This window comes from Poromitra crassiceps (genome assembly GCF_964638095.1).
Source record: "Poromitra crassiceps genome assembly, chromosome: 14".
NCBI lineage: Eukaryota > Metazoa > Chordata > Actinopteri > Beryciformes > Melamphaidae > Poromitra > Poromitra crassiceps.
This window is the reverse complement of record NC_139633.1, coordinates 36673463-36686442: the sequence shown is the minus strand read 5'-3', so window position 1 is coordinate 36686442 and position 12980 is coordinate 36673463.

The window sequence follows — 12980 nt, the reverse complement described above, 5'->3', positions numbered from 1 at the left end:
CCTTTGATCTTAAAAGCAGTCCTTATGACAGTATGTAGGGGTGAGAAGCCCTGATTTTTCTTTAGTTGTTTTCTCCTGTGTTTACTATTAGTTCATCAGGTAAGGTGCCTGTTGTTTGTTTGGGGGGTTTTGTTTGCAGGTAAGATTAGGCCTTTAAAATAGATTGTGTTTATTATTTTGGGTATGCTCACCCTGATGGTCTCTACTGTCATTTCTCCATTAAAACATTGATGTGGACTGCAAACCTCTGTGGCATGGTCATCTTTGGGAGAAGGGAAAGGGGGGGAGTCGCTTTTTTATGTTATGTTTGGTGTCCCCTAGGCCGGGCATAACAATGACATACACCAATAAAATATTAACTCCGTCAAGTCGTTTTCTCCGGGTGCAACGCGGGAGAGTTGTGCATCTGCCTTCTTTACCGTCACAATCATCAACCTCATCCTCACTGTCTGCTCTGTCTTCATCTTCTTCTCCAGACTCTATGTTCTATTCCTATGAGTGTGTGAGCAGGTTTCAACATGTACTATGGTGCAGCAGCACAGTAGCTGGTACAGGCCTGCTGTTGTACCTGGTTTTGAACCAGCTGTGAAGCTCCAGCTGATCATTTCCACAACAGCTGGCCCCTTTTCTTCTAATGATGTTCAGCAGAAGTATTATGAATGAATCGCTGGTCCCTACTCTATCCCGAAGCCTGATTCCTCTCATAGCAAACCTAGAAAAGATCATCACTGATTGATCATTGCCGCCCTGAATAATCATTATAAATTACTAGCTTCACTTCTTGCAAGCCGTCTGAAAAAAACATAACCTATATTGTAGATGAAGCTCAGTCTGGGTTTTTAAAGAATAGGCATATTTCAAATAATGTGTGTTTGCTACTTGACTTAATAGATTACTCTGACTTGGTTCCAAATTAGAGCGTTATTCTTTTCCTTGATTTTTACAAAGCCTTTGATACCATTGAGCACGACTTAATTTGTCTTTCTTTAGAAAAACTTGGTTTTTTGGTGATTTCTTTTGCAGAAGCATCAAAAATGATATAAAAACAGTAATTGTTCTATTTAATTGTCACACGGAACTTCCCCTGGATTTGACGTAAAGCGCGGGGTCTGGCAAGGTGGCTCAATGTCTTGTGACCTCTTTCTTCTGGCCACTGAACTTTTATCTTGTCACATTAAGAACAGCAGACTGAAAGGCCTCACAATCACTGATAGAGAAACTGTAATTAGCAGCTAGAGGATGATATGACCCTCTTCCTAAAGGATGCTTCCCACATTCCCTGTGCTCTCAATGTTATCACTGTGTTCTCCAAAGCTTCTGGGCTTTCTCTCAACTTCAAATGTGAACTAATGGCTGTAAAGAATTTCAATCTATCTGAAATCTGTAATATCCCTGTAAAGGATTCGGTCATGTAGCTTACTGTACCTACCTTATTACAGTACTTACCTTATTGTCAACAAGGTTGAACACTCCAGATGCTCCCCAAACTTTACTCCCATTATAGATTTATCTCTCCTGTTTTGTCAGTTTCTTTTTTGCTTGTTTTCTTTATTCATTGTAGCTTTTATCTTTGTATTGTATTATGTTGTTTTTATAATGTTACTTGGTTCATATGTGAAGCACTTTGTAACCTTGTGTTTTAAAGGTGCTATATAAATAAAGCCTTACTTACCATTATTGATAAAAGTAGACTTGAGTGCCCACCGCCCTGGTGGGGTCGTCCAAAAGGGCCTTTCTGTGTGGAGTTTGCATGTTCTCCCCCTGCCCCCCTGGGGGTTTCCTTCATATAGGAACCCCTCACCAAAACATGCAATATCCAGGTTGCTGAAGTGGTGCCTCCTCTGGTCATTCGGGGTGCCTGTTCGGAGGGAGAGGAACTGGTTGGAATAGCGTGATGCTCCCACGTGCTATGTCCTACCGGTGAAGCTTCCCCTGTCAGGTGAAAAGAAGCGGCTGGTTACTGCCCATGTCTCGGAGGAAGCATGGAGCCAGTTTCGGCTCTCCCCGGATCGGCAGAGGGTGGAGCAGCAACCAGGATAAATAAATTAAAATTATAACGGTGGATAAAAATGGGTTAAAAAATCGGGAAAAATATATATTAAAAGAAAAGTAGAAAGAAAGCTCGACTCATGACTTCAGAGAGATTTCTCTCTCAAAGGGAGAAAGAACTCTGCTAACTGGCGGAAGGTATCTAGAGAGTCACATGCACTGCCTTGACAATGCATCTAGACAAGTAAAATGATTGACCAGATGCTTTTTAACTTCCTTTGGAAGAATCAGACTCACTACATCAGAAAGTGAGGTATCCAGACCATATTTCAAGCAGAAGGCCACTCATGCATAATCCGATCATCCCCTGACGTCAGTCAAGTTCTAGCATAACGTGGTCAGTCAAAGTCCTAGTATGACGTCTGCTACGACGTCAAATATGACGTCAGTTAATCCTCATATATATAGCAAGGGTTCTACGCCACCTCTCTCTCTCTGGCCGATCATAGCAGCAGCTAGCTTCACGGCAGGCCATCTCCCTTGAAGCCGTCCTCCGAAGCGGTGTTTTGCACCATATCTGCAGACCGAATCAGCACCCCCAAGTCCTCTCTACCCGTGGACAATCCCCGCAGATCTCTCAACGCTCCCCACTCCTGGTATGTCGGATCCCGAGCCAGAACAGTCCATGGGCAGCGACGACAGCTCAAACAACGATACCCTGTTGGGGGAAAGAGAGAGAGCCAGAGAAAGCCAGGGCCAGTCAGAAGGCCAAGTCAGGGGGCCAAGAAGGCCAAGTTAAAATGGTGAGGCGCCAAGGCGGCCAAGTAGGCCAAGCCGGGAAGCGCCTTAAGTCAGGTAAGGCGCCATGGCGGCCAGGAAGGCCAAGCCGGGAAGCGCCTTAAGTCAGGTAAGGCGCCATGGCGGCCAGGAAGGCCAAGCCGGGAAGCGCCTTAAGTCAGGTAAGGCGCCAAGGCGGCCAGGAAGGCTAAGCCGGGAAGCGCCTTAAGTCAGGTAAGGCGCCATGGCGGCCAGGAAGGCCAAGCCGGGAAGCGCCTTAAGTCAGGTAAGGCGCCATGGCGGCCAGGAAGGCCAAGCCGGGAAGCGCCTTAAGTCAGGTAAGCCCGACCGAGTTGGGAGCGCCAGCCGCAAATAGCTGTAAGTCGCAAAAAAGGTCGAACGCCGGAAAAGTACAATCGCGAGGCGCCAAGGCGGCCAGGTAGGCCAAGCTGGGAAGCGCTATCGCGAGGTGCCCGACCGAGTTGGGAGCGCCAGCCGCAAATAGCTGTAAGTCGCTAAAAAGGTCAAAGGCCGGAAAAGTACAATCGCGAGGCGCCAAGGCGGCCAGGTAGGCCAAGCTGGGAAGCGCTATCGCGAGGTGCCAAGGCAGCCAAGTAGGCCAAGCCGGGAAGCGCCAAGTTAAACATTAATGTATCAAGATCGAAGGCCCGACCGAGTTGGGAGCGCCAGCCGCAAATAGCTGTAAGTCGCTAAAAGGTCGAAGGCCAGAAACGTACCATCAACTACCGGCGCCTGCAGATCTCAATTAACCTCCGGTAATCAGATCTTCCTTTTGGGGGATCTCCTAGCCTATGCAGGTGCCCTCCTCTTGCCTCAAGAGGAGCGCCACTGGCCAATGGAGTCATGCGCCAAAGTATTTGCCATGCATGCCGATTGCTAAATAAAGTTTGTCAAATCCTACCAACTGGCCTCTCATGATTGAAATGTATTCATATGAACATGGTGGTCTCAACTTCTTAGACTTAAACACTCTAAATAACACATTCAAAATGAATTGGCTGGAAAAAAAACATCATTATGGAATTTCATCCCTCACTCAATCTTCTCTCGCTTTGGTGCTCTTGATTTTTTCCTAAATTGTCATTATAATGTTGATCAAATTCCAGTGAAACTGTCTGCCTTTCACAGACAAGCATCGATGCTTAGGTCAATGATTTTCAAACATAATTTTTCACCCCACAAATATTTTATTTGGAACAACAAAGATATTTTGAAGAATAAATCTTTGTTTCTTCAGCACGATAACATCTTACTTGTATCCAAATTGTTTAATCCTGAAGGTTTTCTTATAAGAGGAATTCCCTTCTGTGTTTACGTTTCCTGTCACTCCTAATGTGCGGTGGTATTTGGAGCTATTCCATCAGGAGTCAGAATGCTGTTGAAAGGATTCTCATCTCCTTTACAGCAGAGTTGCCAACTTTGGGTACCTGCTGGAGTGAGATTTTGATGGCATGAGTCATACGTGCACTTAATCACGTGTACGTGTCTCAATTCACCATCAGGCTTTAAACAAGTAGGCTACTATACCGCTTCGTGCACACACACACACACACACACACACACACACACACACACACACACACACACACACACACACACACACACATTGATATTAGTGAAATGTGGTCATATTCACCCAGCTACACACGACACAACCAAATAGTCAAAACACAGCAAATATACAAACACACAGAGACAGATTATGATACAAAGGTTATCTGAGGACAAAGCCGTACACCCCCCCCCCCTCCCACACACAGGTACGCACGCACCGCACGCACACACGCACACATGCACACCTCCCGTGTTGACACAAACCACATTTTTGGACAGGTACAGGCACGTACACACACATTACATTACATTACATTACATTACGTCATTTGGCAGACGCTTTTATCCAAAGCGACTTACAATAACACACTTTTTGTCAGCAATAGAGCAATCAACTATGGAGCACAGTCTATGACAACTACAAATCCTGAAGGAACAGTGGTACGAGATTTAGTTTAGGATTATTTATTTTATTTTATTTTTTACAAACACACACACACACACACACACACACACACACACACACACACACACACTTTTCCTTCCTTCTCTCTATTTCAAGCACCATCATGTCATTAAATATGTTGACATGGTTGTTGTTTGAACTACCTGTATGTTGTTACAGTAACATCATGTTTTTTGTTTTGTATGTTACAAGCTGTATTTTCTCTCTGTGTACAATGTGCTTTGTATGTTTTGTATGTTACAAGCTGTATTTTCTCTCTGTGTACAATGTGCTTTGGCAACACTGTTATTCGTCAGACCAATAAAGCCTCTTTGAATTGAATTGAATTGAATTGACAACTAAAGCTAAGTTCACACTAGGCGCTCCGAGCGCTTGGCGAGCTGATTTTGTTGCTCGGGGACAAACCCCTCCTGATCACAGGCAAATCATGTTGTCTCGATGCTCGCTTGTTAAGTGTGAACTGTGCAAAGACACAAGCGGGGAGCTCCCCAAGTACTCGCTGATGAGCCCATCATAGCCCAGCCTGCCAACAGCACCAGCCTTACACCCTGCATGTAAGAAACATAAAACTGATTAGAAATGGGAGAAACCATAGCATGAGTGGGTCAAATCAAAGAGGATCCCACAGCGGGACCACTGAGCCCGGGCAAGTGGTCTGACCTCCCAAGAGGGTCTTGGACCACAGGTTGGGAACCACTGCTCTAGAAGAATGATTATAAACTTTTTACATGTTTGAAGCCAAAGTCTCCTAAAATAGCATCACATTTAATTTGATAAAAGTCTATTAGTGAAATGTGGTCATATTCACCCAGCTACACACGACACAACCAAATAGTCAAAACACAGCAAATATACAAACACACAGAGACAGATTATGATACAGAGGTTATCTGAGGACAAAGCCGTACTCCCCTCCCCCACACACAAACGCACGCGCACGTGCACACACACACACACACACACACATACACCTCTCTCCCGGAAATGTTTTGACAGGTACAGGCACGCACACAGAGAGGCAACTACACACTATCACCTGAATCTCCACTCTACATCCATACATACATTATGGTTATTAAAATGATCTTGAATGTTTATATCTTGTTGCCACTTCTTCTTCGTGCTCGAAGAGGAAGTGTGACTTTCAGAGCTGTTTGCACCATGTTCACAGGAAACAGGAGCTTTGTGAAGCTTTGTGGTTTCCTGTGTTGAGCACATGATGCTTCACTTCAGATGAGACCAGACTTATGGCCTCTATAGTGAACAGGCAGAAGGCCTGACAGCTTGAAGCAGATTGACTGAAGCTTGACCCACTGTTAAAACACACCGAGTCTACAAAACAACAAGAGTTTATCAACACCCTCCTCTTACAAAGTCCAAGTCCTATTTGTCCCTAAGGATTAAATTCCCTCTTGTGAAAGTACAGTGTTCACTTTGATTCACTTCTGTCTAGATTGTATCCCATAGTAAAATAACAGAAGTGAAAGTGCATTCCGGCAATCTGCAAAGCAAATGTCAGCTAATTCTGTGGATCTAATACAAGAACATTTTTGAAGACAGTGGAAAAACTGAGAGGAGAGGAGAGTAACCCCCATCCTGTCAGTTACCTCATTCCCTTGTTATTTTGTTATTTTACATGTTTTACACACTTAACAGACGCTACAACATTATGACAGCACAAACAAAACAAAAGACAAAAACTACAAATAAAATAAGTACAAATATACAAAAAAGCAAATAGAAATACATGTGATCTTGGTAGGATCCCTTCAACATCAATAACTATTGTCCCACTCCTCACTATGGTCTTCACGGGTCCAAAATGACCTGGACCCTGATGGACCTGGGAAATGTGTTCCCGGACCCGGATTGGACCCATCTATTATTAGAAAGCTGAGACCCGGACCCGTATAGAAGCGAGCATACCGGACCCGTACAGAACCGATAAAATACCGGGGCTTGAGTGGTGCGGATGTCAAAGTTGCTTGCTAATTGCTATTACAAGTTGTATAAATGGAACTTTAGTGCATCTTTCTTACCTAACGTTAACGTTAATGTATCTCTGGCTGCTGCCAGACAGTGCCTGACAGTGACGTCAAGCATAATCCATTCAATGAGCCTCGCCAAGAAAGTTTGTAATAAAAATAAATCCATGTTTTCTGTGATTGTTCTTGTTGATTGAAAAGCCATGGTTAACATTAATCCACTCATCGTTTGCTGTCACAGATCACATACATGATACATTCGCTTGTTTTCAGCTTTGAAGTTGTTGCCATGTAGCATAATAACAGACGCAATGATAACTTGACTGTTTGTCATTTTGAACTATGAACTACTAGTGGACCCGTGGGAGTTAGACCCCTCTGGTCTGGAACAGTGGTCTCCAAAACCTCCTGGACTCAAATTCATCATCAATCACTGATGATATATCACTTATCTATAATAACAAGGGCAAATCTGGCCCAGGACCATGTGCGTCATGTGGCAACCATGGGCTTGTCTGGGTTGTGTCTAGATGTGGTACAGCCACAGATGGAATGACACAACATCGTGGCAATCGTTATTCCATTCTATGTGTTACTCCTTGTATAGTGTCATTATGAAAGCAAAAGTATAACACGGTGAGCTAAATAACACATCCTCCTCAATATTGTGTGTGTGTGTGTGTGTCTCAAGATTCAAGATTCAAGATCTTGAATCTTGTGTCTGTGTGCACGCGTGTGTGTGTGTCCTTTTTATGGATCAGCCAAAACATTTTTAATGCAAAGTCATATTCTTCCAAACTTAGTGCTGTAGTCTAACCAGCAGGAGGCCATTGATGTGTGACGTGATTTTGGTGAAGCTACAATGTACGACAGTGAAGTTATAGAATATTTTTGTAGTCTGTGTTGCACTCTGTAGACGGTCCCTCAGCACTCGGCTCACAGTCGGCTGCACAGAGAGACCAATTATATTTGTCCAGCTTGTCCAGGAGTAGAGGACGTTCAGGTGAAAATGAGGTTTTAGCTTGTGGTCTACCCTAACCTGACATTGCCAGATGGGGGCGGTATTGAGAGAATCTAGCTTGCTTGCAAGGTTAGGTCTACCTTACTAAGGTGGGAAAGAGGCGTGGTTTGTGTTCATTACAAACGCCTTGCTTCTGAGCTCTTGATCTGAAGTGTGAATCTGTCAATGTATTTCCAACTTTAGCGAATGTGAGCGGAGCTGTGTGTTTTTCAAAGGGAAGGCAGACGAGCCAGGCAGTATTTACACTGTAAGTAAGTTGCATAATTGTCACAAACAATCTTGTCATTCAGGCAGTTACAGCACTGAAAATGTTTTGCACACACGCACTCGCACGTTTAAAAATAAATACGACCTTATTACCCATTTACACACTGACAATGAAACTTTCGTCAGTCATTAACAGAGATGGGCAGTATTTGAAATACATGTATTTAAAATACGTATTTCAAATACATTTGTGTATTTTGTAATTTGTATTTGGCTGGACCGAGAAAAATAAGATGTAATTTGTATCAAGATACTTTCAGACCTTGTATTTTGTGTATTTTAAATACATAAAATACTTTTTTCTTTAATTTTATGTCATTCTATTCTCGACACATTCTTACCATTGACACAGGTTTAAACTGTGGAGAAAAAAAAAGTGACATGTCACTTCTACTCCGCCTCTGATTGGCTTACCCTCAGAACAAACTCAACCACAAATCAGAGGCAGAGGGTGGGTCTTGAGTCAGATTTCACATCACTTCTTCGTCTAGTATGAAGCCTTGTATTGGTGGAAATTCCCCCAGAGATAAATTACTAATATAAATTGATGATTAGATATTGCATGCACTGGCCTATCTGCAAATGAAACGATTTACTGCATATTCAAACCAGTGTATCATATTAGAAAGACACAACTAATTATCTTCTTAATTAAAATTGGCAAAGTGGGTGGCAGTGTGTGTGTATGGGTCATGATTGTGATGTCATCAGTGATGTCATCCGTGATGTCACTCGGCCAATTGAGATGTCTGATTGATTGATTGATTGATTTTATTTGATGTATTGTAACAAAGAAAACATGGAACAGAGGACATGCATCTCGGAAAACATCATCAAGGATTAAAACACAATAAAGTCAAAGACTTGTTTCCATTGTGGTCCTTGGTCTAGGACAGACAATACAAACAACACGAAACAAGCATAAGTACAAAGAATGATAAAAGAGAGACATAGACTATAGACTACTATACAATACTAAAATACAAAACAATGCTCAAATACTAAAAGTAATAAAAATACATAAAATAATATAAAATTAAATGAAAGAGAACCAAGACAAAGTGCATCTATGCTGTGACATTACCTAAAAGCCAGGATTTGACCTTCATTTTAAAAGAAAGCTGGCTGGTAGTAGTCTTGATCGGGAGGGCTAACATGTTCCAGTTTACAGCTCCACTAAACCTAAAAGAACATTTGCCCATGTTGGTTTTGAACCTGGGCAGGCAAAGATCTGCTATACTAGCTCTGGTTTGATGAGCATGAGCGTCACCACTCCTCTGGAAATGATCCTTAAGTGATGTCACTCGAGCAACTCTGATGTAGTATGAGCCGATGGCGCACATTTGCACGATGGCACCAAGGTGGGTGGGCGGTGTCTGTCTGTCTGTCAGTCATGATTTTGGGAGCCCGTGGAGCCGGCGATTTCCATAACTGCAGCCATGGCACATCATCTCCAGGGATACTGTTATGATGTCAGATATCTAGGGCTAACATGGTCAAAGTTCCAAAACTTGAGGTTAACATGTAGAAATGCTGCCTGTAAGTCAAAAGCTCTCACAGAAGGTGATTAACAGCTGAAGTGAGGGAGAAATTAGATGTGCTGAAAAACAGCTAAAACTGAAATGAAAGAACTGTAATGTGTTAGACGGTACACAAAGGAGAATACTGTCACAGAGGACTAAGAGATGATTTACCATCTAAGGAAACCAGAAAATGGCACATTTGAGAAGCTGGAATCAGAGAATTAGGACATTTTCCTTACAGAAATGTCTCAAAATGATGAATAGATGATCAAAATAGGCAATTAATGTAATATTTGGCAATTAATTGATGGATTGCAGCTCTTTATTAGTTTTTATAAAATGTATTTTTATGTATTTTCAAAATACAAAATACGTATTTGTATCTCAAATACATTTTTCAGACCAGTATTTTGTATTTGTATTGTGATAAATTTTTTGAGCAAGTATTTGTAATTTGTATCAAAATACTTTATGATGTATTTTCGCCCATCTCTGGTCATTAAAGTTTTCGGAACAGGTTTGATTTTCTGTCTTTTTTTCCGTATGAGTCAAAAGGCGTTTGCGAGCTGTTTGACCCGTCTGTGTCTGTTTTTGAAAGGAGGAGAGAGACAGCGGCCGAGCGGGACTCTAGTGTGAGCAGAGAGGCAGCAGCTCGCTCACTGGCCCCTCTCTGCTCTCTCTTCCCGCGGGGAGCGGTGCTGCTCGCCCACCCTGCCCGCTGTGCGGGCTTGACATTACAATTGCTCGAGTGACCATTCATTGATCACATCATGGAGTGCTCGAGTGACATCACTGATGATGTCATAGACATTGTGACATCATTACTGACCAAAATCATCACAATTCTCACAATGTGGGACCAAAATTTCAGACAGACAGACAGACAGATGCCACTTTGGCTATTTGATGTATGATGATGATGATGATGATGATGGGGGTATAAGTAATCAGTTATGTATATATATATAAATAAAGAAGCAAAAAGAAAAAAAGAAAGAATTTGGGTGTGTCCTGGAGACTTGGAGACCACGGGGAGGTGTGACTCCCACGGGTCCACTAGTGTATAGAATGGGTGATGTCACCTCCCCAGTGATGTCACTCGAGAACTCAATGATGATGTGTCAGTAGCCCCGTTTACATGGGTCCAAAAATCCTACTTATAATCGGATCGATAGATCAGTCGGATTCAAAATGTCTCATATAAACACCTTAGCCAACCCGATTCACCCGGATCGTTTTACATTTCCGATTGTATTGAAAGAGGTAGTCTACGTCGATTGATAATCAGCTAGATGCCGCATATAAACGGATGAATAGAGTGGATTCGGTTGATAGAGTGGATTATTCATTCTGCGCATGCGCTCCCTAGTGCAGAAGAACTGGACGGTGGTTGAGACAAACTTCTTAACTCATTGAGTGCCAGCCACTTTTGGAGAACGGACGCTCCCAGTGCCAGAGTTTCAGAGCGTTTTCAGTGATTTCTCGAGGCCCACAGAATATTGTGTGATATTAGTATGTAAACACTGAACACGCACAAAGAACGATGAGCCTCTCTTCTATCATCTGCAAAAAAAAGTTTATTGATCCCATTTTCCGTTCTTTAGTTATGAGCCGGAGAAGATAGCTTGATTTAACCAAAAACAGCCATTTTTTTCTAGAAGCTGAGATAATGAGCCTTTTGTGAAATTAAACATTTCAAGCACATCACTGACTCTGAAGCTAATATTTTCTAATGTAGTCACACCTCAAAAATAATTTCCTTCAATAAAACAGTGAAGGCCAGGGAATTTTGTTTGGCAGAATAATATTTTTTAGCTGCAACCAGCAGCGCTGGCCCCTGCGTGCGCTGCTGGTTGCAGCTTCTTGCTGGTCTTGATTTGCTGCTGGTGGGCATCGGATATTCTGGCTTGCGTTTGCCAATCCTGTCCTGCTGTCTGGGTCTGTCTGGGTCAGTGTTGTGTGCTGCTCTGCGTGCCCCCCCCGCCTCAACTGCACACTCCTCCTCCGTATGGGAGTGTCTCTGGTGGCTTTCTGCTGCGTTTGCTGTGCACAGTGAAGGGTGCGCGACATCCAGCTTTTTTACAGCGTTCCGCGTGTGTTTGTCACCGGCTCCCATGCTTCCAGTTGAGAATAATAACAACTCCACGGCTGATCATGCGGATGTGCTGTCGCAACGGACACGGAGGGGCCAATTGTGGCAGCAGATTGGCTGCTGCAGGCACAGCTAACGTTATGCCTCATGCATATCGATGCATACGGATGCGATGCGATTTCCGTTTCCCCAACGACTTCTTCTTTGTTTTTTCCTCGCCTTTCTGTAATCGGGAGAGCACTGTCGCCACCTAATGGGTCCCTAAAATAGGTTTTACACATTCAACAGCCACCATACTTTCACAGGAGATGGATCTGGCTTTGATGCACGTCCCACCGTCAAAAAACGCAATTGACGAACATACTCGTCCTTGGCACTCTACGTTACTAAACCAATTGACGAACATGCTCGTCCATGGCACTCAATGAGTTAATTGAAACCCTGAGAGCGGTACATTCTTCTTCTTCTCCTGGCCAAATATCTCTGGAGGATGATTAACTGCTGAGACCGTAGAGACGTAAATGACAGCACGTGTAATTACATAACCTGCGAAAGTGTGCGATTATTATTATTTGTTCATGTCTTTTTGAGTGTGTGTGCCTCCTCTCAGGGGCGTCATGCAAGCCAACAATCTGAGGGGGCGAACTCTGGCGCCGCCCGAAGGGCGGCAAAAAATTTGGGGGGTTGGAAGCCAGATTTAGAGGAATATCTCATTTTAAATTAACAGACTGAGCAGGTGTAACCATAAGGCTATTTTCCAAACTGCTCAGCCTCCTGGAAAGATCCATAATCACCAGACTAAGTACATTGCCACTGCCCAGGCTCAATGGACTTGACAAAAAAGGGAGACCACATGTTTCAAAGCAATGTAACACAATGTTTATTTTGGCTGGTATTGCCTTTTCAGAAGGTAGAAATCTTTCCTCTAGAGCAGGGGTTCCCAACCTTTTTTGTGCCAAGGACTGGTAGATACATGGGAAAAAAGTTGCGGACCGGTTGTCAATTCTAATGGTTTTAGTTATATATATTTACTCACCAGGTGGCGACAAAGGGTAAATAACAGCCTTTTGTGTTGTACTGTATGTAGCCTATACAGTATTTATGTTTTTGTTTTAACTACAAACATACATAAACGTAAACTTGAAACTATGTTTCAACTACCATACACAGCCTATAATATTATAGCCTATGTTTATTAAAAAAATTTTTTTTTTTTTTTTTACCTCTCAAAAATCTGAGGGGGCAATTGCCCCCTCAGTTACAATGGGCATGACGCTTCTCTAAA